General features: G+C 41.3%; 2 long non-coding RNA genes across 4 annotated transcripts in view; one reads left to right on the top strand and one right to left on the bottom strand.

Annotated features, from left to right (window-relative positions):
• The window catches only part of LOC107324186, a 77,387-nt gene that overhangs the window by 20,167 nt on the left and 30,662 nt on the right, over positions 1–26,558 (bottom strand). For all 3 annotated transcript variants that reach the window (XR_001559430.2, XR_001559432.2, XR_004309641.1), the window contains exon 4: positions 21,731–21,791. This is a non-coding gene — a long non-coding RNA (uncharacterized LOC107324186). The remainder of the gene's footprint in view (positions 1–21,730; positions 21,792–26,558) is intronic.
• On the top strand, positions 2,009–3,057 carry LOC107324200. The gene is made up of 2 exons (XR_001559436.2): positions 2,009–2,285; positions 2,571–3,057. It is a non-coding gene; the product is annotated as an uncharacterized LOC107324200 (long non-coding RNA).

The raw sequence follows: 26,558 nt of genomic DNA, 5'->3' as shown, positions 1-26,558 counted from the left end.
AACACATTACAAGACTCACTGGTTATAGGATTTTTTTGTTTGTAAATGTTTTCATTATATACATTCACAAAACTCAGACAGCAACAACATACTAACAGAATTCACGTAAGATATGGTTTTGCATGAGATCATCTACTACAAAAGTTAAGATTTTTTTTTTAATGAATAAACTGGAACAGTCAACAGTATGACACAAACCAAAACACAAGCAATAGACATGATCTAAACAGAATTAGACCAAGACATGCTGATGTTAATTCCAGAAATCTCAGCCTACGTTAAAACCAGTCAGCCCTCACCTCATAGCAGTATTTCAAAACAGGTGAGCAAACCCCGATGAGAGGCTGCTGATCATTTTTATTAACACACAACAACTCTGGTAGGATTCTCCTTTTTTAAGCTTTCCATACTCAAGCAGAGCTGTATGTGCTTTTCATTTTCGGGAGGGTGAAGGGAAGAAGGGGGGGGAACCTCTGGCAAGAATGCTAACCTTATGAATTCTTTCTCTGGAATTTTAATTGGTAAATCTATAAGGAAAAACGTACCCAGCTGTAGAGAGCTGCTCCCCAACCCCAAGATGATCACAGGACCTCAGAGCAGTTAAAAAGAGCCTTTTCCTTAGGTGGCATCGAGCTGCACCTCAGCTAAGAATCACAGAATGGCTTAGGTTGGAGTGGACCTCACAGATCATCTAGTTCTGACCCCCCAAGCTGAGGGCTTCGGTGCATTAGTCAGGTTACGCTCTTCCCCATTCGCTAAGGCACAGTGCTCTTAGAAGGCATGCTTATCTTGAGATCTATTATTTTTATTGTTTTTCTTATTAGGCATTTCCTACTCATTTTCACTATAAATTTAGCTACCCAGCAACCTTGAGCTCTATTTTTACATAAAGCATTGTTCAAAGAACTTCTGAGAATCACTTGAGGAAGGAGAGAAAGGCCTTCCAACAATTAAGACAAGCTTCATAGTAGGAATGTAATACGGTGAATAGCTTCTACTTTTTTATGAGTGCATTTAAAACCGGAGCTTCAAAACCAAGAAAAGCAGCAAAATAAGACACTGAGGAGTGTCACACGGAGCACATCTCTATTAACCCATAACCAAAACGCTTTCTAAACACATCCTGAAGTTACAGCTCGAAAAGAAAGTAAAAAAAAATAAAGTCACGAACTCAACAGATTTAAAGCCGAAGTTACAGTTTCCACGTAATACGTTCGCTATTTATTGTATTTACTTAAAGACACGCCAAACCCACGCTGTACCGCAGGTACTCCCGCTCCTCACCCAACCCAGCTCTTACAGCCCCACTTTACGGTGCTATATTTAAACAGAACCCAACGGCACCGCTTGATGCGCGCTTAACACACGATCTCGCTTTCCAAACTCGTACCGGATTCAGAAGCCCAGCGGATAACACCACGATGCGCAGCGCCCATCCGACTGCTCCCATCCGACTGCTCCCATCCTCGCTTTCCCCACGCTGCTGCCGGCCCAGGGACGTCGGAAGCAGCCGACACACCGACCCCTCGCCGCCCGCAGAGCGTCTATTCGCGCAGCGCTCCTCCCCGGCGGGGCGCAAAAAGCGAGTAGCCACCGCACGCGTGCTCGCCTCGCTTCTCCCCCACCGGGCTTCCTAGAAGCGCTTTATAAACCGCTCCCTCCAACAAAACGAAAGGAAGGCAAGAAGCAGACGCCGCACGCCCCACCGCAGCGCCTACCCCGGGGCCGCACGCAGCGCCCGGCGGATCCCATAGCTGCTCAACGCGGGCCAGACACGCACCCCCCACCAATCGTTCCCTCCGCACTCACCGAGCCGCCCTTCGTGTCGCCGGGCGGCTCCCAAAGCCACTCAGAGATGCAGCCCCCACCCGTCCGCTAATGCACCCCCAGCCCCGGTGCGGTGGGGCCGGGTCGGGAGCGCAGCCGCTGCGCGCACGCCGCCGCACGCCGCTCTTATAGCGACCCGCCAATTAAGGGAAACCAATCAGCGGGCGGCGGCCACGTGATGGGGCAGTTCCAATTACCGCGGAGAATTTTCTGAATTAGCGGGGTTACACAAAGGACACTCATTGAGGGGGAAGGAAAAAAGGGCAGCGAGCGCGAGAGGGAACGCCCAGCCGGAGCCTGCTGGTGATTTAAAGCAGGAAACTCCCTCGCCTCACACAGACACGGCCGCATTCAGGACCAGCCAGCATCTAAATAGGAGGAATGTCTGGCACACATTACGTTAATCCGAGCGCTGCAGCCATCGGCAGCGCTCTCTGCCCCCACCGGGGCGCACGATGGTGAGGGGGGGGAGCCCCTCTTGGTTACGTAGAGATATAGTAATTGTTATTGAATATGTAAGCTGGAATTTGCTTTCAAAGCTAAAGGGTAGAGCGGCGCTGCCGTGAAAAACTTTGTACCCGTACGGGGTGTGAAGCTGTAAAATAAAAAGGGAATTATTTCAATGCCCCATTCAACGCGTTAAATAATCAACAGTAGCTCTCCATGCCAGGAAGGACTCAGGCTGCTTAAAAAGCATGGAATGTGCTGCCGTGCTACCGACCGCTTTCCTTTTTATTTTGCAGAATCGCTTCAAAATAGAGATGAATGGCACATAAGGAACGGCTTCTGCCTTACGTGCAACACTAAAGCCCTCACCTGCCCAGCCCTCACCTGCCCGTATATCCGTACAGCACACAGGTCAAGCTGTGAGCGCTGTGCTTCAGCTTTCTTTTTGCACCCCGAAGACACGCACGTGGCCACGCGAGGCAGCAGGAAACACCATGAGGCACAACCGGAAGGACTGCGGGGCTGCTTGCCACGGCCACACCAATCCCAACTTCTGGGCAGGAAACGTATGCCATGGCAAAGCACTGAAGATGACTCAAATCGCCTCTCCCCCACCCTCCGGTGCCACGGAACAACAGCCCTCTTCAGCCAGGGGAGCGGGACCACGTGGAGGGATGACTCAAAGCTCTGGGGTAGGGGAAAAACCCACAGTGCAGAACACACAGCACCCCATCCCAAGAGGCGCACCACCACTTGATGTTATATTAATTAAACACACAACAACTGTCTTGAGATAATAAACACAATAAAGGCAAAGCCATCGCGTCCTACCGCAAGATAAGTTTACTGAGGTCAAACCCAAGGGAAAACTAATCTAACCACATTTTCGAACTGTTTGGAATATTCCATAGCCCAACGAAACCATAAAATGACAAAAACATCCTATCCTAGAATAGCACAGGGATAACAAAGAATGTTTTGTTTAATTAAAGGCAGATGACCTAATAAAAATTTCACACTCGCAGCACACATATAAATCTTTGTCTTGGTTTTACATCTATTGCAAATTTTTTTTCTTTTATTTTTTTAAGAAAACAATCCTATGTTTATTTCCTTTAGATGGTATATTTTGGCTTTGATTAAAGTTATTTCATTAAATATAGCAGAATACTTTAAAATTGTAGTCTTTATCTTGTCATGAGCTACAAGCAGGTACGCAACTTTAAATTACAAGTAGCCAGATCAACTTATCAACAGTTACATGGTCCAGAGAAGGGCAAGAAGGATTGTGAAGGGTTTGGAGAACATGCCCTACAAGGAGAGACTGAAGGAACTGGGGCTGTTCAGTGTGGGGAAAAGGAGGCTGAGGAAAGTCCTTATTGCTCTCTTCAAATACCCAAAAGATGCTTACAGCAAGAGAGGGGTTGGTCTCTTCTCACTGGTGACAGGTGACAGGACGAGGGGAAACGGCCTCAAGTTGTGCCATAAGTTTAGGTTGGATATCAGGAAAAAAATCCTTACTGAAAGGGTTGTTAAGCACTGGAATAGGCTCCTAAGGGAGGTGGCTGAGTCACCATCGCTGGATGTGTTTAAAAACCATTTGGATGTGGTGCTCAGGGACATGATTTAGCAGAGGGCTGTTAGTTAGGGTAGTATGGTTAGGTTGTGGTTGGACTCAGTGATCTTTAAGGTCTTTTCTAACCTGAGTGATGATTCTATGATTCTACATCTTCCATCTTCTTGAGGGATACTGAATAAATGTCTCAAAATGGCCACGGGTTCCTGTTAATATTACAACTTTGAGATGAGCTGTCCATTCTTTTCAGAAGTGTAACTACAGACAACTGAATTAAAGAAGAGACCTAGGACAACAGGGGTAGCTGAAGATCTTAGGGACTGGGAAGGAAACCAATGAATGCCTCTCTTATTTTCTGACCCTACTGTCATCTCAAAGAGCTGCAGCTTCTCCTCAGCTCCTGCAGTTGAGAGGTTGTTCCAGAAGTTGCTTCTGATGGTTTGGAACTTTATTCTACATTTCCATCCTAAACTTAGCTGGGGCCGGCTGTTGGCACAACATCAGATGATCACCATCATCTCTCTTTGCTTCAAGTCATGTTTCCCTTGTCTTGTTCTATACCCTCAGTCTTCCACTCTCCAACTTGGTAGAAAACAGACATGTATCTGCCATCATCCCTGATAAGTTACATAAGCCTAATGATTTTATCATGCTTTTTTTCTGAATTCTTCCCAAAGCACTTATTATGAGGTTCTTCACAACAATATTTTAGATTAAAACAATCAAATTATTTCAGTATTCTTTTTGAATGGAAACCATGACTCAGATGAGCCAAACACAAAATATTCCAGAGAAGTATTCTATGTATAGCGTTCGTGTGAGCTCGTGTGTCTGAAGCCAGCCAAATCACGTAAGTACTCCATAATGGAAAAGCTGATTAACCATTATAAGTACCTCAGAAGTACATTTTAAGGTAAATCCTCATAATATCCCTGTGAAATGGTAGGCTTAAGTCTCTAGAAAATGAGAAACAGAGGCCAGGAGTATGTAAGTGACTCGACCAACATTACAGAAGTTTCCATCAGGAACTGAGTCGCATCAGGGAACTTTTGGCTCCCCGTCCCACACGCATGTCCTGGAGCACACTGTGTATCTTGTTCCAACCAGTGCTGAGCTGGATGGTCTCCAGCCACCATCTACATGGCTAAAACGTAACACTCAAAAATGATAGCAGCTGGTGCTTAATGGGAAAAGACATGCTTGCATTATTGACTTCAATGTTGAGAAATTATTATTATTATTATTATTATTATTTTTAAGTCAGGATATTTTATGGGACTTTTGTCCTAATAGAACGCAAGAAGGTGCATCACTGCACTGCTGGCAGTGGTGTCTGAATTTCGGTAGCTTGGCTGTGCAAGCGTGACTGAAGTTCAGCTGGATTCTGCCTATTGAACTTGCTGGGAGAGGAATACTTCACTGCAACACAGAAACCCAAATACACCAGGAAGGAGAGGACTGAGGAGTATGAGAAGGCGCTGCTCTCTTCATCCTATTCCATGTACTCTCACAGATGTAAATGCCCAACTCTTCTCTTAGGTTTTTCTTTTCTGTCTGTTTCCTCAGTAGAGTTATCATTCTTCACTGTTCCATCAAAGCCTGTTTCTTGCTATACCAAGCAGTTTTTCTCTCCCATTAGGGAAGCTTCTCTACTTTTCCCTTTTGATTTTCTCACTGTTCTCTCTTTGTCCAAATGTGTGGGGTCAACTAACTCCTTTTGAGATGCTTGTCATTGGCATCAGACACAAGAACTATCTAGTTGACCTGTTTATTTGGAAGTGAAACAGTCCAAGGTAGACAGTTTGCACACTACATAAAGCAACCACACAGGAAGGGGAGAGGAAGAGGCCACACAAAGACCCTTCCCTCTTCAGCTCAAGTTCATTCATGCCAACATTTTGTGGCCAGAACTCAAAATACAGGAGTCACATCAGGGCTGGAGGAACTCCAAAGGAACTGGAGAGCAATCCACCATGCTAATTACAGTGACAGACCTTTCTCATTCAGAAAGGAACATTCCCAGTGTCACTGAGACCATGGACATGCGTGCATGTACCATACTGTTTCTACATGGTACATGCATGGAAGCAGAGGTTGTTAGGGGAATGAAGAAGAAATGAATTTTATCTTTTCACAGAGCTAATGAAACATGCATCATTTAACTAACAAGTTAATCTTTTCTGAGTAAACAAATAATCTGGGCTCTGAGAATTTTTTTTATTTATTTTTTAATTTTTATTTTTATTTTTGGTCCTTATTGATTTCTACTTCAAAGGTATAATATATTTGTCTCTTGCAGTAAGAGTGGAAGGGCTGCATTAGTGAGCTTGGTTAAAAATACTCCTTCCCACCAACTTAAGCAAGCTGTGGTACATACTGCGACTGGTTCAATGCATCACTGTGCATTAAGTCCTCTGTGCTCAGCGTTATATACATAAACACACGTGTCAGCTTTCAGAGGCACTGAGCTGCTCCTAATTTCCACTGGGATTGCTGGGCTGCAGCACCTCTAAATAGCAGATCTCTGTAACCATTTTTTCATATACAAAATATTTCCTTTGAATGATCTTAGCGTCTGACTGCCGAATCTGAGCTGAGTTCAGTGTTCAACTCTTATGAACGACAGCTCATGAGATACAATGGTGAGCAGAATCCTACCACACACTTCCAGTGGGAGGTGAAGGCAGGAGACTGCCAATTATCCATATAAAGAAGTATCTGATAGGCTCTGGGAAACCAGGGACACTATTATAAACTTCTGTAATGAAAGCATATTTTATCTTTTCTTGGGGAAAACCCCACTAACCTCTAAAAAAAAAAAAATAAATGAGGTCATTAACACTAATTAAGAGAAAGACAGAAATAATATTAATTAAGATTGTTCTCCTGGTACTTCACCTCAACAAGAATCCCTATACACAGTTTTCTTAGAAGTCTTTTTTTGGAAAGCCATATTCATGAATCCAACAACCCGTGCAATTTTAGCATCGCTTGCTGTAGCTTTGCTAAACTGCTAAAAAGCAACCACCTCTCAGGACTAACACAGTGTTGTTGTCTATTAAAGTAACATGAAAAACAGAGTACTGTTGCTGCCTCCATACCACTTGTGAAAAGGAAGTCTTATTAGACTCATATCGACATATGTAATACGGCAGCCTAAAGAAGGATTTCATTTGCTCTGCTTTTAAAGAGCTACTCAACTTTTTCAGACTACGGTGACATAAATATACAGTGGGTGAGGGTGGGGGTGGTTTGGGTGGGAGAAGGGGAGGATGGAGGAGGACAGGGTTTTATGCCAAGAGCTGAATCATAACCATGTGAGTAATTTTGAGTTTTTTTTCCTTAAGGGTATGAATCAAATTAAATTTGTTTTGCTGTGGGTGAAGGAAGAGAGAGAATATAATAGCATGAATCAGAGCTATCATCAAATATGTGGCACAGTCTAAAAATTAATTACAATTACTGCCTTCTTCTAAAAAGTTTCTGCCATAAGATGTAGCAATTTTGTTAATCAATATAATGCACTGAAAATATTCTCACGAGTGAAAACCTTTAGATTACCTTCCTCTTTCAGTTTTTTTCCTATTGTAATATGAAAATATTAAAATCTTTAAATAGAATCTAGCTTAATCTGTTAAATGCCCTTTTGCTCCATCTCTAAGCAAACTACTGCCAATAATGAAATGCAGGTATTAGACCCCATGTAATTTTGTCAGTTGGAGCTACCTTGAGGATGAAAGCACATTGAAGACACTCTTCACTGACATAGACACCCGGACATTCTAGTTAAGACAACTTATTTAATGAAAAATGCAAACAGAAAAACACTCAATATTTCTTTAATTGTCCTTTCCTGTGAGAATGAGATGAAGTATTGGAAAACTGTGTGCTAGATGCTGGGGGTTTTGCACTTTGGAATAATCATTCAAATACGTGATATGGAAAAATATGTAAGGGGCTCAGAATAAAAAATCTCTTTCTAAAGAGGTCAGCACAGATACATGGGGGGGAAAAACAACCAAGCATTATTAATTATTAGCTAGACAGATAACAAAGGACATATGTTTCTTTGTACTAAGTAAGAAACCACTGATTCTGGTAACTAAAAAGTTAGAGAGACGTTGCTTCCAAGCCTCTAGTATGGAGAAAATAGTATTTAATTCATTGCCTGAAAAACACCATAAACCTAAAGTAAGACATCATTTGGAATCAATTCCTCCCTCTAAACAACTCCAGATCTTTCCCATAGTAAGTCCCCTGCACGTGCCCAGCAAAAATCTGTGCAGAAAGGACTCGTACCCAGTGTGCTGTGGAAGAAAGCTGACTGGTGTGTCCCAGAGGGACACAACGTTTGTTTCTGATGAGAACTCTGCAGCTGCCGTGACGTTCCAGAGACGCACTGGGGGAAGGAATAAAGCAGAAGATCTCTTGGGTAACCTGAAGTGGGAGTACTTAAGAATCATAGAATCATTAAGGTTGGAAAAGACCTCTAAGATCACCTAGTCCAACTGCCCATCTATCACCAATATTAACCACTAAACCACACCTGTAAGTACCACAACTACATGCCACAGGAACACTTCCAGAGACACCTGTGAACAAAAAGTCAAAGCCCAATCAAGAGCTCCTCCATCAGCTGAAGTTCCCTGTTCCAGCTGGACAGTGTCTGGGGTGACAGGTTCTGGCCTTGTGCCTGCTGCCTCCACCATACCTATGCTCATGCCAACCTGCTTCATTTCTGCCACTGTCTTCTGGAGGTCTTCAAGAACAGCCAAAATATCACAACTGAAAACAACGGTCACTTCAAAGACCTGACAGGCAGACAGAAGGCCCAAAAGTCTCATGGCCAATGCCACGTGACAATTCCTTTGGCTCTCTTCCTGGACGACCCTCTCTGACGTGGTCAAACATTTGGTTTACCAGTAAGACAACTTCCTTGCTACCTTGCCTACCTTTTTCAATTATCACTCCATATTTGGTTTCAACCAAGCCTCAGCCTGCTGCCAGGCAGTAGGAAAGCTGGCCAACTGACTTGCATCTGGTGAGAGAGCCATAATAGAACATGCTCTATTTGGATTATCACAACCTTAGAAGTGTCCCTTCCCTCATATACAGGACATATGCATGGGGGAAACAGAAAACTCTGAAGATACTTTGCAATAAAACACCCAAGACTGAAGAGCTAAATTACTATGGCATCTGCTGGGATCACTCTAAAAACACAGACCCACTACAGGAATGTAACTCAGCAGGAGCCTCCCCAGCCAATAAACAGAAAGCTTTCACATGCAGGTTAACAGAAATTTGTCCTATTTCTAATAACATAATGGCTTTGGTACAGCCATTGCTAAAGCTATGAAATTTTAAATATGTTGTAGAAAAAGAAAGTATCTTAGCTATCTGCTGTTCTCAACTATTCAAAATGGAGTCTACTACCTTAGCCACTTTGGCTACAAAAGTAGATTAAGGGGAGACAGTGATTTTCATTTGGCCTCTTCTCCCATGTAACTAGTGATAGCACTAGAGGGAATGGCCTCAAATTGTGCCAGGAGAGGTTCAGGTTGGATGTTAGGAAAAATGTTGGACTGGGTGATCTTAGAGGCATTTTCCAACCTTGGTGATTCTGAATACAAATTCAGAAAAAAAAACACTAAAGTGCTTCACAAGATTATTAGGGGTTTATTGGAACACTACAGATTTCGGTAGATAAGCTCCTACAGTCAATGGCTTTAATTCAGTAGATAATGTTGCTAATACTTGTTGACTTCATTTGCTTAAGAGATCTTTCTGAAAGTAGTTACTGAAAACTGAAATTCTGTTCTGCTTTCAAAAAAAAAAAAAGTCACACATCCTGTACATTTCTAGAATTGCTGAAATTGTTCAATAAAATGTGATGGGAAATTCCATTTGAAAATGCCAATGCATGCAAATATGATTTGAAGTAGGGGAAGGCTTGATGAAAAAACTAAACACAAACATTTCTCCATGATTATATATTCTGTTTCTCCAATCCTATGAAGGAAAGGTGTGGGAAGGCTGTGGGGGAGGTGGGGTGGCTGAGAGGAAAGTGCAGTTGTAATCAAGAGGATAATATACAACCAAAGTTTTTTTGTTTGTTTGTTTTCCCTTCAGAACGGGAAGATACAGTATAAACTCAGGTATATGTTATTGCATGCCCTCTGCTGCACCACATTTTTTCCTGCCCTTTTGAGTCCAGGACAGTCCAGGACTATGAATTTTTCAGTGAATTCAGAATGGAGGCACATGTGAGCATTTAAATAACCCTATGATTCCTGAAACTTGCTATTTCAGAATTGTTTTAAGGCATGATCCAGAAGAGGTCTTGAGTAGAAGAGAGGCAATTCTGATCTTGTGCCTTATACACAGCTGAACAGAGGAGGAGTTGATTGCATGGATTAGAGAAACCATCACAGGCCAATTCACATGTGTACAACAGCTTCACTATCCCAGAATTACATCCGGAGCAGAGCCACAATAATAATAAACACAAAATTAATTTCCACCTTCTAAATTAGAAGGCAAATTTTATCACTGTTAGCCTGTAAGCTTCCTGGGGCTGGGAAGGTCTTGTCTGTCTCTCTTGTAGAGCATTAATCATGCTGCGGGTGCTTAGAGCTAATAAGATGCATGTAAGTCTATTCTGATGTGGTTTCTGACACTTCAGACTATTGAAGAGTCACACACACGCAGACATACTCTTACCTCCCTACCTAATGATACATTAATGCTCCTAATTTAAAATACAAGTCATGATAGGAACAGAAAGACTTTGTTTTTGTTTTCTGCCACCCAGACAGAGTCTGTGGCTATACATTGCAAATAGTTGGCAAAAACTAAACCGCAAGTATGCAGCAGCACTGTGAGTAATAAAGATAATGTTTGTATTTTGTTTATGAAGAGCCCTAACCAACACACTAAAGCAAGCGTACTGAAACTAAATAATACTCAGAGCTTTAGAAGAACTTTTGAGGATCCAAATTATGCAATTTAAGCACTTTGTTCTTTAACAACCTAAACATCATGTAAAATTTACAAGCATTAACTCTGTGCAAGTTCTCTAGGCTGAAAAATGTGATGTAGCCATTCTTTTCTATCCCAAGTATTAAAGCTCAAACAAATCAAGCTTTATTACTAAGAAAGGGAAAAAATATATCAAATTCTGTTGCCTCAAAGGTTGAGAAATGCTACACTGCTAAGCATGCCAATACAGAATTCTTCACTATGTAGAATCATGTGAAATGTACAGGTGTCCTGTAGTTACTTTGGTATGATAAACGGCCTCCTTATGACTTTGACAGCACATCAGTAATTCTGCATGGACTGCAAGAATAATGGGTAAGAAATATACTTGTTACTTTCATAAAATAATGGTGTTCAAAGGACTTTCAAGCTGAAAAAAAAAACAAAACAAAACCACACAACCATAAAACCAAGAAGGGGAGAATTGCTAAGGTAAGAGTTTTTCCTAAAAGACAAATTTCTCCTTTAGCTCTATATTGCATGTTAGATCAAAACTTTATTATTGACAAGCATGTTGCTTTTATTCAAAACAATTTAAATAAATTCTCTTTCCAGAACTACACAGTGCTCTCACTTGCCAAAAGCTGATGGAAAAGAACATCACAATGCATCAAAAATAATACAGGTTCCCTCTCCTTCTCTTTATCCCTTATTCTTTACAAAGCAGCAGGCAATTCTGGAACCCCTTTGTGCAAGCGGGCTCACTTGAGTCATGAGGAACACTGCTTCTGCTTCATCAGGGAACCCTGAAAGGAACCCTCTTCCTGGATGACCTTTCTAAATTCAGAATTTACAGACTTTAGGAGGCAGAATTATAGTTCTCCCAGAGTAATATATCAGTTCGCTCATCCAGCAGTGCGTTTTGGACTTGCAAATGGATTGTGTTAAAGAGCAACCAGAGGGGATCACCGTATCATGCAGTACAACCAGTTAACTAATAATAGTCACATCCTGCTTAGCAGGGTTGCATTTTCACTGTCCTGTTACCACACTCCCAGCAACTATCAACGCCGAATTTCTTGACCATACACAATCAGAATTTTGAGAATACCCTAACTGGAAGACAGATGGAAAGTCAAGGATCCAACTGGTTCCTCCCCACAGGGCACACAAGAGGCAGTTTGAACAGATGTGCATCACAGAGCATCCCTGAAAAATGTTGACCAAAACTGCCAACACAGATCTCACAAAGCAGTGAAGCAAAGCCAGGTTTATAACACAGCTCTCTTGAAACCCCAGTGTGCCAAATGAGCCTTCAAAAGAACCACCATTATCATCCCTGCAAGAAATTGCCCAAGAAAACGGGGGTGGTCAGGCTGAGAGAACTCCCAACCAGACTTCACCTAGAAGAGAGATGTATTTAGGGTCTTAATCCAAGCCTCAGTCAGCCCTTCCCAGCACAAAACTGAAATGCTTAGCTTTCCCATCTGTGGTCCTCTGCTCTGACAAACAGCCCAGACCCCAAATGCAGATGCTGCCAGCCAGGCATCAAATCCAGAGTTTTCAAGTGACCCAGATCTTCCCAGCAACCAGGCACAATACTGACCCATTCTCATCTGCCTGAACAGCCAGATCTGGGTTGATCTCACCATTTTACACCTTGACTGCTGTAACACATGACCATGGATAAAAATATGCTCTGTAAGAACCTCTTTGCTAACAAAAAATGACCACAAAGGATATCTTAAGATCCACTCCATGTACACTCAGGGAAAACAAACAAACATAAAACCCAGAAATCTTTGTTTCTAAACAAAAAGCTCTCCAGCTAGACCAAATCTTCTCTAAGCCCAAATGAGCTGGCTTGGAAAGGCTTAGAGAAATTGCAGAGTCTGCCTTATCCTCATGCTGTCTGCTCTGCAAAAATGATTTTATGAGAGACTGGGTTCGTTCTGGCTTACTGGTTTTCTCAGGGAAGTTCTGGGCAAGAATGACACTAGGAGATAACTATCACCCCCAGCACACAGGTAAATTGTGAAATGCTCCTGTAGATATCCTGTCAGCCTGCAGATGGAGGAGAACAACCACCATGTGATGTGTCTGCGTGCAATGAGTGTGTGAATGGTAGAGCAGCAACTGAAGATACAAAATAAAGTTCCAGGAATAACTAACTGGTTTGCAGAGAATGAATTCCCTGCTTTCCATCCCTAACCTTTCCTTTCTCTTACGCATCCACCCTCTTTTTAAAGACAGCCATACCACAACCACTGTGTTTCGATTAAATTGACAAACCAGAGCAGTTCCTTAAGGCACTGGGAACTATGTACAATCCTCGAAACATCTGTCTGGCCAGTACTCTCAGAAGTGTCACCTTAGTAACTTTTCATCAAAGCTTTTCAAGATTCCTGTTTGCTCAACTGCCTGAAGGTTTCATTCAGTGACCTCCATTGGGAAATCATGTGCAAACAGTTACTAAACCCTTCAAAAGAAGACAAAGAGCAACAGAAGTATCCTCTCCATGTGAAGGACATCATCACATCTGTCAGTGAGCATCCCCTCCCACCCAATCCCCAAATCAATCCTTTTCAAAAGTGTGATCCTTCGGCTAAGTCCTTCCCAAAGCAAAGCCCAAACGCTGGCAGCTGTCACTGCATGTGCATTATTTACACTTTGCTCCCACCCACATTGGTGCCCATAAGGAGTGTGCTGGTTACAGGTCCAAAATCTATTCCTAAAGAAAGGCTGAGCATTTAGTTAGACCAAGAGATCTGTTTCCACCTTGCTGCCCCTTAACAGTCCTCCAGTGGTTCAGGAACAGCAAAATTTGGCAACAAGCACCCAGTAATTTTTGATTTCCTACAAGCTTCAGCTGTCCTGCATTTAAGTCCAGGACAGCTAACCACTTAATCACCTCCACAAATAAACTTTTCCAGAGCACACATCAGAATAAAAACATACTATAACAAACTTATTTTAAGATGTCTGCTTACTCTAGTCTGAGAGAAAAGTGGTGCTTGCACACTGAAGTACCACATTCATACTATTCACACAGTAGCTTAAAAACAAATAAATTGAATTAGTAGGGAGCTGCCATTCTGCAATACCATGTCTAGAGCAAACGCTGATCACTCTTACTTAGCAAACATTGAACAGGCTGCATGACACGGTTCTCAGAGAAATAAATCTTCATTTTTAGATTCTTTAGTCTTAGCCAAAGAATGAGCGATTAGGTTATTTTCTCATCTTAATAAATGATGCAAAAGCTCCAGACATATGGTAGCATTTGTGTACTTCCAGGCAAGTGATGATAACTTTCAAATGTTACTTCCCCTCCTCCTCCTCCACTACATGAAACAAACACGCTGCAGCCCATTTAAAACTTAGTGACACACACATTTAAGAGAAACTATTTCAGTTCAAGTTACCAAATGTCAGATGCATGCGTTAAGTAATTACATTAGGAAATAACGAGGAGATGAACATCACTATGGGTTGACAAAGTGCCTATGTTTATCAATAAAAATTAAAATGATTTTAAGAGGCAACGTTTCTACTTAAATTAGCAAGGAGCCCATACTTATAACACGTACCATTCATAATAACATCTACAAGACAAGGGGATTGGTACTGACTTAGTCAGTCTTGTAAGTATTAATCCCCAACTGCTTCCCTTCTCTTTTTCTAGCTTAAGATCCACAGCAGGGTTCAATTTCTCAATGAGGCAATGGTTACAAAATGGCTGAAGACGAAGCGTAACATTTTTATTTTTTTTATCAGAAGCAGGAAGCCCACAAATCTGAAAATGGCAAGGTATGGTATTATAAATATTGAGGTACTTAATTAGGAGGAGAAGTCATCTCTTAAGACTTTGCCTCTTGTTTTGCTTGGAAAGACAAAGCTGAATTCCCCCAGCAGCTTTCTGCATTTACAAGATTCATTTCTGTTCTCAAGAAATGCCTATGTCCTCCCTAAAATACATAGCACAGTCGTACTGGAACTACTCAGACATCCTCTCTGACTGAGTGTTGTACTGTCATCCACTATTGCTCAAGACTGGTCATAATGCTCTGTAACATTTACAAAGTTGGACTCTGTTCAGCCTGTCCACCCAGTAGCTGACTAACTAGACATCATTACTTGAGACTAATCTGAAGAAAAAGGGAAAACAAATAACCTGAACACCATAACCCCACTGCGTGCCTGTATTTTCTCAGTCTCAGGGAGTTCTGACACTGAATAAATTGACAAGTACATTATCTGTAGCAACTTCTGAAGTTTTCACTGAGCAAAAAGAATGAATAGCCGGCAATTAATATTATTTTGCATTTTCAGAATGAAAGGAGAAGTTTAAATAGGAAAACATTTTCTACTGGTTAGAGGCAAATTCTTGTTATTCCTTTAAATTAAAAAAATGTTATGTGCTTCAGGGGGAAGTAGGCACCAGTAACAACAAGCTGTTCACCACTTCTGAGCCAAATGCTTGCAAAAATACTGAACACAGAATACATTCATAGCTGCAGCAAGACAGAATAAGAGCTAAGAAAATCAGTAGGGAAAGAAAGACATCTCTCTCCACCTTGGACGAGGCTGAAAAGAACAATTCTTAACCTCAGATGCTACTTACAAGGCTCTGCTTCCAGAAAGTACTTTTATATAAGTTTGTGTGGAATTAATGTGAAATCAGAAGCATTTGACCAAAGAAATGCTTCACCCTTGCATGGGAACTGAGGAGAACATGGAGAAACTTAGGGTCTGCTCAGAACTTACTCCTATTTATACACCGAGGCGAGCTGTAAATTGTCAGATTGAATGCGAGATCACTCTAGCAGCAATTGGCACAAACCCCTAAACAACATCGTGGGCTGTATCTTTAAAAGGTGTCAGAGGAAAAGCAGATGAAATGCTGTAATCTCCACCCACTGCCGTTTAAGAGCCGCTGCCCACGCACTCCACACACCCAGCATCCTGAAATCCGCCCTGCTTGAAAAACCCGCTGCATTAGACGATGGAAACTCGGGCTGTGCTGCTCACAGCCGCCCCTTCGTGCCGCCCCACGGCAGGGCTGACAGCAGGCAAGCTGTGCTTCCCCGGCTCTGGTGCCCACATTGTGCCGTCTTTCCATCAAACGTTTAAAAAAGGAGCACCCAAAACACAGGAGCTGTATGTTTAGGACAGGGGTTTTCTGTTGTTGGCACTTTTTGAAGGAGGGGCTGTCCACGAGGAATGTTTACATCAGCCCCTCTGAGAGGTCTGCCCTGTATTAAGGCAAATATATCCAGCTTCAGCATAAATGTCCCTCCATGGCAAGCAACAGTTTGCACGGACACTGCCCACTGTGCAAAGAAGTTCAGTAAGAGTTTTAGCTCCATGACTCCTTTCTCTTCAGAGGAAGGGGATTTCCTTTATGTATCATGAGTTCTAAGAACAAAACTCAGTAAATCCATCATATAGGACCTTTACATTTAATGAATTTCTTCAGTATTCTTTTTGTAGTCAACAAGCCATTAAGCCACGGCTCAGAATGAACTGAACAGTTTAAGCACATCTAAATTAAAATACAATTTAAAACTATTGTTGCCTATTTGCAAGATATATTAAAGCACTTTAGATCTGGCCTCTATACATGAACTTCTTGTAGCTTTGGAGAGGACAAGACCATACACCTTATTCTAGAGAACAACAGTAGCTCTTAAGCAGGGGAACATTCTTATTTGGAAAAAGGAGATGAATTTGTATCACAAATGAGATGTCGATGCTGAGAGGATTACAATTTCTCTATCATGCAGTGCACACTCAGATATTTAATAATCACATAAATGAGGAGAAAACATTAGGAAAAGTGGCTCGTGAGATACGATTATTATGACAAAACAGAAGATCTGCAACAAAAACAGGCCTTTATTTTAAGGGAAAAAAAAAATCCTTAGGAAAGCAACATCTTGAGCAGTGTCACTGCAGAGTACAAACTATATTATCTTGTCATAATATGTTGTTTTGGTTGGGATGAATTTTAATTGCATAACAAACTAAATTACAGCTTCAGAACACGTGCTAATGCTAAACAGCTTGGAATGTGGCACTTGAGAAAGCACCTTGAATGTGGACGTTCTGATTGTTCTTGTTAAGATGTAAATGATCACCAACCTCAATGGCAGGTCATCATTTGGGGACTTACCCTTATTATACTGTAATAAATGACAAATAGTGACACTATTTAAAGAAATAGACATGCACACACACATCGGTTCCTCAGAGAAGGCAGTCCTCTGTGAGGATAGCTATGATCTGAATAAGCAGGACAAAATCAAATCAAGCTCTCGTTAGCTTTGCATAAATTGCAGCATTGCTTTTTTCATCTCTCACTTATTTTGCTTTCCACAAGCACGTATCAAGTCATGATTATGCTAAAGATTTTGCACATCATTAGCACCGTTTACAAAGTCTTTTCATGCTCCATTGTCTTCGGTAATTTTAAAACACAGGATATTTGCTATGTTTGGTATGGCACCTTCTGCATTCAAGCTTAGAACAACCCCTCTCATCAGAACCACACAACATAATCTGCTGTCACCGGTCAAAGCATTTCATGTGGCAGCAGGTGGAAATGATGGGAAGCTGCAAGGGACAAGTCCCACACAAGCACTTCCATGTATCTAGCTCTTGCACTTTACAGAGTTACTTTCCTCTTAGGGTGCTCCAAAAGTACAGGGGCATTTTAACATCCTGTATGGCTTCTTGTTTACTCCTTTAACAAGGTGAACTTACAGGATATGCAGTAAATGTAACTGAAGTTTAGAGCATGTACTGCAACGACAGCTTTCAATTGGAATATAAGCATGTCGTGGCAGGACTTTCACTTCTGAATAATCATTCCTCATAAATAGTGATTAAGTGTCAGAGCTCATGACTATTTCAGAAGCTTATTACTTCTATCAGCGCATACAGTCACAAGATTTTTTTCTTTCTTCTCAGCTGCTAAGAGGTAAGGCAAAATTGATTTGGAAATAACTCACACATATTGAAATTAAACACTAACATGAAACATTTTATTTGAGAAGCTTTAGGGACTTATAACATTTTGTTATAGTCCTGTATGATCTGGGAAGGTTACAACAGATATTTCTGACAGTACAATTTCACACTGAGGTTAAATTTCATTTGCTAATAGCAATGCCACATTGCAGTTAATATAAAGAGGACTTCTCAAGGGCCTCTTTTCATTATATCAGAACAGATGCCAGTTTACACCGAGGCGGATTCCTTTTAGTATTTTCTCCGTACACAACACATCATCGTTTGCTGCATATTACATTGTGAAAACCGCACTCATCAAGGAAAACAGGGGTGAAACGCCGGCGGAAAACGAGAAACCAGCCAAACGCTCGATGTACCCGAGCTATCCCCAGCAGCCCCGGCTCTCTCCGAAGGAGGAGAAAGGGTCGCTGCGGCCTCCGGCTGCCCGCCTGAGTGCGCAGCCCGCGGGGCGCTGAAGCGGCGGGTGAGCCCGGCAGGGGGCGCCGCGCATTTACCACCGAAGGCTCAGCTCGCCGCAACGGCGTAGGGCTTAAAGGAGCAAAACCCGCGCCTGCTTGAGAATTCAAGCGAGGCAATAAGGTGAGGAGTGATACGTCTAAGACGCGCTTAAAGATACAAGCAAGATTTTAACTAATGGTAGGATTATTTCTCGTGACTGAGCTTTAATATGCAAACGAAGTCTTAAGGGTGTGAATAATGGCAAAGAGGTCTAAGCTCCACAGTTCCTCAAAACTGGAAAATCCTATTCCAGATTTGTCATGTTTGTGCTCAAAAGTCTACTAGGAAAGCAAAACTAGGGGAAAAAAAGAGAAGGGTTTTGTTTTAAAGCGACTACAGCATTGTCCACTGAAACAAAAGTGAGATTCCACTTAATTTTGGGTGTTAAATTAAACCCTGACAAATGTGTATCAATATCCTACTCAAATAAGCAGCAGCAAAGTCTACCTTGTGTCAAGTAAGAGAACTCCCCAAACCTTCACTCTTCATTCTCCAAAATTAATTAAAAACAAAACAAAACTATGAGACACTGAACTGTAAAACACCCCGCAAAATTACTCAGCAGAGCCATTAAACTCTTGACTTTTCTTCCACTACTCTATGGAAAACTACTTCTTTCCTTTATAGTGCCATATACACAGAATCAGTTCCTCATCTGCAGGTGAGTTATTCCTTTTTTCCTACTTAGCTTCAACACAACACTAGATTTAAATAAATGTTACCTGAAGTGATCACAAGTCAGAAATTATTGTGACAGAGATATTCTAACTCCAGTAAGTAGAAACTGAAGGACTGCACCTGAAATATTTCAAACAAACCTCATTCTCCAAATGCAAAATATTAAAAACACAAATGAAAAGGTAGAAATATACTCAAAATATTTCCTATCTCTGAGATGTATTTGAACAAGGTAGGCTACTCGGCCAAAAGTCAAACACGCTAGTGTCACTGACAATTAAGAAGGAACACTCATACATTAAAAAACAAACGAACACACAAATAACAACAGCACAGTCTACAGTAACTATCCAGTTTTAGCTAGATGAAAAAGAAAAAAAAACAGTACTGAAATAGTTTTACCTATTCCAGTTCTGCTCCTCTCTCCTGTTGCTATAGCAGTGCACACATGTAAGATATGAACTGCCTTGTTTATGCACATATACCAGTAGCACCTCTACAGCACACAGTCTCAGACAAGCCCACCTGCCAGGAATTCCCCCAAGGACAGCACCACGAAACATAAGAAAATGTGCATCTATTCATCTTTACTTCAGATGCAGACTATGTGGAATGGTTACACAAGCTTGGGACATTTTCAGACTTGATACCTCATTTCTACAAAATGCCAAGCCTGTGCAACTCCCCGATCTCAGTAAGAAGAGATCACACACTGAAGAGAGAGTGCATCATTGTTGGCCCCCCTGGCAAATAGACCAGCCCGTATAGAGTAGTCTGTGCTAACATTACTGCCTGACACCGTTTCACTTCACTGATCTTTCCACATCTTGTGAAAATTCTACTTCCCTCCATCCCGTAAAAAGAGAAAAATAAGTCCCCAAAACTTTTAGTAGAGAACTATCTCACTTATGATTGCTGCTAGGACCTTACCTATATGAAAACATAGTTCCTCTGGTACATGATGACCATCCTCTTCCTTGTCTGTGTTGCCTGATGCTGTTCAGCTTTCCAGAGACAGAATGCTCCCTGAGCCATGATGCAGCACAAAAGCCAACATTACTTTATTATCCTTTTGTACATACACTATTACCACTACCAACATGTTTGACACTTAACATGCTTCTTGTAATTAGCATCAGATTTGGTCACTTGAAACAGGGTGCTTCCTTAACCTTGCAAACAATTAAGGACCACTAGGGTAACAGAAAGAGTTTTCCGCCTGTATCATTACTCTGTTCTAGGTTCTCCTTTCCTAAACTTCAGTTTACCTGAACAAGAGTAAACTGCTGTAAGGCAATGTCAGTACTGCACAGCCAGCTTACCGTGACTAGAGACATTTTTAACAGTGAGAAAGAGAAACAGCATGAAATGAAATATAATTGCAAAGTCATGTACCTTTATCCCTACTGAATACAGCAAAGCACCTTACGAGACACTGCATATGCTGACAGGAAAAAAGCGTGTTTCATACAGTTTTTGTTTAAATATTGCAGAACAGTAGATGTTAGCAGCAAAACACATGATTTTCTACAACACCTTATCAAAATAAAGTCTTCAACCTCAGATCACAAGGACTTTGTCAGAGCTACAGGTGGGAGCTAGGAACTCTCAGCTGTCTTTTTCACCTTAAAAACTCATGAATGCATCTTTGATTACAAGTCATTCCTGACTTCAGAGAGTATCTGAGATCTTTCAATAAAGAGAAGTAAAGGTAAGGGAGAATGCATGACAGAGTGATGTTGAATAAGTAGGAAATGTGGCACAATAGATAGGCATAAAACCAATACAACCAGCTCAAAATCACTTTGATCTGTACTACCTGCCATGTATTTTTATTCTCCAATTTTTCACTTACTTGCAATAAGCACACTTATTACCACTTGCTTTTCTTTTTTTTCTTTTCCTTTGTCCCCCCCACAAGTATTAACCCCCCCCCCGCCTTCTTTCTAACACATTATACAATGGAATTGGAGAGTTGGAGTGCTCTGAGGCACCCGAAAGACATGAGAAGACTCTTTTCGCAAGGTTTGCTAATAGAAACAATGAAAGAAAACACACATGAAACTGAGAGCATTCTAATAATCTTACCCCCACTCATCTGTTTAGCCTTCACTGTGTATGTTTTGGGTTCTGGTCAGCAATTAGTATTTCTCCAGCTTTTGCACATCTCTGTATTTTTAAGACTACCAGCGCATAAGAAAGCAGCTTCCCACGACTGAGCAGAGTTTTTATCCTAAGCCGTTGTACTGGTCCTTTAACTTTTTATGACTCATAGTTTAAGTATTTGGGAATTCCCCTCTAAATATGAGTTTGACACACTTGCATTACGGAAAGTTATTTTATTCAAAAAGTAACAGAACGCAACATTCATGTAATCCCCAGGTCTATATTTAGCAATGCACAATGTCTTTTTTTTTTTTTTCTTCCAAAAAAGCCTTCGTACTGATTGTAATTAAGACAGATTGAAGGGAAAAAAAAAAAAAAAAGAAAGAAAGAAAAAAAGGAAAAAAAAAAAAGAGGGAGAAGAAAATTGAATAGGAAAAATAGTGGCACTGAGAACAATCATAGTGTTACACACCACAGCAAACCAGGAGCTTTTTTTTTGCTTCTAAACTATTCAAGCAATGCTAGGCTGTTTGAACCCACTGCCCTCCAGTTGCATGTAAAAGCACGCAGCTTATCTCTTACCTGGCTGCTGAGGTACCTTCTTGGTGGGCTGACCGGTCACTGTAGATCACCTGACCAAAGCCTGGAAAAAAAGAAAATAAGATCAGCTGACCATGGTTGCTGGCTAGCTTCAAGCTCAAGCACTGCTCTCCACAGCACTTTGTCATGTGAGTCTGGACAGAACCAGCTGTCATTGCTTCAGAAAAAGGGAAACGGGCCCCTCCACTTCCACCTCCTTCCTTCCTCCTCTCTCACTCTTTCCTATCTCTCTCTGCCTCCAGCCTCCTCCCTTTCTCATTCTCCAGCCCCGCTCATTCACTGCCTGCCTAGTAGGGGTCTCCCAGGGGAAGCCACATTCCACAACATGCAAGCATTTCCCCTACATCTTGAGGTTTCTCAACAGGCTGCCTACACACTTCTGCTGAAAAAAAAAAAAAAAAAAAAAAAAAGAAGAAGAAGAAAAAAAAAAACCAGAGAAACAGAGAAAAGGCACCACATTCCACAGCCCTCAGTCAGCCCTGGCAGGCTATGAGGCATTTTCAGTCACACAGCACAAAATGCATTAGTCAGAGCTGAAAGACCACACACTTTGTACCACTACCATGCTAACAGAGAATGGTCAGAGCAGTGCTACAGGAAAAAGGAAAAGGAGGGGTTCCTATCGGTGTTCCCATTTTACACAGTGCACCCACCCAAACCCAAGGACATTTTGTGGGGAAAGGCCCCCGGGTAACACCCATAGCAGAACCACAGTGGGTGCGAGCAGAGGGGACAGCTCTCCACTCCCAGAGCAGAACCTTCATGGCCACGACTCCCCCTCCAGCAGAATGTGTTATTCCAAAGACTGCAAGACATTATCTAAATCAGAACTTCTATCTCCCCGATGGTTTGTTCGTAGGAAATAGAAGCCTAGAAGAAGCGAAAGTAACACTGCGTGATTCAGATTCCCCTAAACCGCATATACTTTCAATTCAAACTTTTCCCCTCTTCGATACTCCCTATAGTTCTGCCACTATATCCATCTATGGAGTTTTCTTTTCTCTACTGACGCAGTTTCAACCCCGCATGTGTGCAGAGAATCTGATCAGCCAGGAATGAGAAGAGAGCTCAGTGTAAAAAACCCTCATTCCTAATCCAAATGACCTAATCGTTCATCTATCTGCTTGCTGCTTCCGTTCCCCCTCCACACACACACACACACACACACACACACACACACACACACTTATCTATTGCCTGAAGACATTTTATGAGCACATGTATGGCTTAGGAGGAAACACTACTTTTTAAAACACGTTATAGAGAGAGCATGCACTGTGCTTGCACACACTTGTGCCCATTGAAACCAGTACCAAAGTCCCCAGCCCCAAATTCCCCACTCTGCATAGGGACCGTCCCTACCCCTGCCAGACACACCAGCTGAAGTCAGCACAAGAAAAGGGTAGGGAGGTGGGGGACAGGGAGGTGAGAACCCTGAATCATTTGCACTGGAATTTCTGTTTAGGAAAGTCCGTGCTTTAATGAAAGACTGATACTAGATACCACAAAGAAACTTTTATTTCTGTATGCGTATGACTCATATACATTTTCTGTGTGGGTTATGTGGGTTATGTTATGTTTCATCTTTTAAAAAAAAATAATAATAATAATGTTTCAAGGAGATTTTTAAACGTTAGTTTAAATAAAAATGTACTATGTTTATGTGCAATGATTGTTTTTAATCTGCCTTTTATTGCACAGCACTATATAGAGCAAGTTCCCTAATGTGTTATTATTGTACAGTTTGCATTAATAAATACAACGATCAGCAAAAATATTTACCCTAAGTAATTTCCCTGAATAGCTCCCAGAAAAGTTTACTAACTGAGCCTTTCAGTCAAATGTACCTTCTTGGTTATTTGATTATTCTCTTCTCCTTTTCTCACTTTCTTGATTGTGGAAATATATTTTCTCAATACGTTACTGACATAAAGGCTGTATTTTATGAAACAAATGGTAGCTGCTGCTGTGCAGTATTTCAGCAGAGGAAGGCTATCCAGAACAGCCTCCGAGACTGAACACTGTCGCCATTATAACAAAAGCATTAAAATGAATAATTCATGAGCAGAGGGGCCGCTCTACTATTAAAAGGCACCAACTATTTCATGAATTGTCCAATAGCTATCCCTTCTACTGCACAGTTCCTCCAACCACTTTGTTACTCTTCATTATTCTTCACTTTTCTTAAATAGCACAAAGCAGTAATTAGCAGAAACCAAAGGACCCGTGTTAGGAGATTTTCCACAGCAGTAAGACATGAAAGCTGAAAGTGAGCCAGAAGGAAAACGAATGTGTTTATATTTGAGGATGGATCTATTAAAGGGTGGAGGAAACAGGACTTCAACAGACTTCTCTAAACTGCACTTCCCGAACATGAAAAGGAAGAATGCAGCAGTATGTCCTTTGCCTTTATTTGGGACCTTCCTTTTCAGGATCCCAAATCATCACCACAACACACTCATGAATTAAAAGGCCTCATTAGTGAGCACTTGCAGAACTTACTTTTCTTCTGCTTACAGCTGCCGAACATAAAGCCTTAAGAAGACCAAATGATTTTCTCTAGTTCACAGAGGAAAGCTTGGAGAGTGAGCTAAGAACAGAACTTCACCTCCTCCTTAACAGTCCCATGTCCAACAAAAAACTTCCTTGCTCTACACTAATGGGTAGCACAGTGCTGAATAGTTTTGCAGATAGAAACCAGTTTTAGCACCCCCGTAAACAAAACAAAACAACTGTGGTGCACAGGTAATTTCTTCAGGGCTAGTGAAACAATGTGATCCACTAATTCAACTTCACCCCAGAATAATTTACAAACTCAGGCTCGGAACGAAGTTTTAAAAGGAGCTTCAGTTAGACTGGCAAAGTACGTCTGTTCATGTATTATATGCTGCATCAAAAGCACATGCTCTGCCTACAAAGAGATCATTTATAATATATATTTTCAAACTTTTTAAGGCTTACTAGAAACAGGTACACTAACATCGATAAACTTTTATTTCACGTGAACCAAACCTATTTCTTAGAGAAATCCAAGAAATTGTATGCCGAAGTAATTTTGCCAGAGTGATGCCATCCTACAACGTTAAGCAAAATTCATTAAAAATATATCTTTACATACACAGGTCCCATTCTCCTTTTAGGTTTTCCTACTGTCTTACAGTATTGGGATGAAATCAAATCCAAAGTCTCTCATTGCAGTAAGTTTACTGGATACATGACAGCAAGCCTATTGTAGTGGCACACAAAAAAACCCACATCCCCAAGAGAGAACATAATGGGTGGAATGGAAACAGCAGGTGTAGTTTTGCAGGAACCGACACTGTCACCAGTAAACTCCCAATATTTTTATTTGAAATTAGTCAGCTTTCTTGCAGAGCCTTGGTAAGCATTTTCCCGAGTGCTTCTTTCAAAATCCTCATTATCAAAAGGATCTTTTTAAATACCAACAGCATCTACTTGAGAAAGATGCTCTTCTGATCTAGTATTAGATTTCTGTCATGCCAAAAACGTGTCCTTTGGTCAACTGAGAGCTGCTCCCACAGCAAGTCCTTACAGGAGTAAGGAAATGATCTTCAACAATTAGAACAATCTGTAGAGTTAAACATATTTTTAGTTTGCAGTCCCCGAGGAACTGTGGCAAGAACTGAACTACAAAAAAAAAAACCAACAAACAAACAAACAAAAAAAAAACCAAAAAAAAAACCACCCCACACTTGTGTGCTAGATATAATTTATACAGCCCAGCTTACAGCGAGCAGGTTCACTGTAACTAATCAATTATCTCAGCGCTAATGACCATTAATGGCTTGACAACTTGTGGCAAGAAATAGGACAAAAAAATCACAACATGCTTATGAATACAATTCCAAGTTTGTCTTCTTCAAAACAGCTATCTTGAATCAATACACAGGAAAATTTTTCTGTTGATGGATGTAAACATCATGAGTCTGTCCATCGAACTAGCAAACTCCACCAGGGAATTCAGACTACTGCGTCAATATCTAGCCATAGGTGTTTTGGGAATCACATAGAATCAAAAGAATATTTTTAGAGAAAACAATATCAGAAGAGAAAGATTACCACTGTGTCTATCTGGAGACAGGTGGAAAAAACAACCAAGAAGCAAAGCAAAAAGCTTTTTTCAATCTTAACATCCATGATCAGGACAAGAAGGAAGTAAGGAAGTTAACTGGGGGAAATAAGTAAGGAAGTTAATTGGGATCTTGGTGCTTAGACAATCAATGAAAGCAGAATGAGAAGAGAGAGAATTTATTAGTACACTTTGGTACAATAATATTTATCAAATTGGTATACTGGTCACTATGCATGACTGTCTCAAAACCACATTATGGCTCTAAAATAGAATAAATGCAATTACTATTTTACCATTACTTTCATGTATAATCAAGTGCAAAAAAAGAGGTTCAAGAAATCAGAGGGAAAAGAACTGTCCAACAACCAAAGAATACTTTGTCTGATCACAGTAAGCCTTAGAGTCATATTAGACAATATATGCAAGTTTTTATCTAGAAAGTTCTGGTATTTGAATTTTAAACTTGACATAAGGAAGAAGTGCTTTATGATAAGGGTGTTGAGGCACTGGCACAGGCTGCCCAGAGAGGTGGTGGATGCCCCATCCCTGGAGACATCCAAGGTCAGGCTGGACAGGGCTCTGAGCAACCTGATGTAGCTGTAGGTGTCCCTGCTCATTGCAGGGGGGTTAGGCTGGATGATCTTTAATTGTCCCTTCCAACTCAAACCATTCAGTGATTCTATTGGTTACCTCCAACAATCTCATAATTTCTAAGAG

This window comes from Coturnix japonica, chromosome 1, assembly GCF_001577835.2.
Source record: "Coturnix japonica isolate 7356 chromosome 1, Coturnix japonica 2.1, whole genome shotgun sequence".
Classification (NCBI taxonomy): domain Eukaryota; kingdom Metazoa; phylum Chordata; class Aves; order Galliformes; family Phasianidae; genus Coturnix; species Coturnix japonica.
This window is presented reverse-complemented; position numbering and strand designations above follow the sequence as displayed.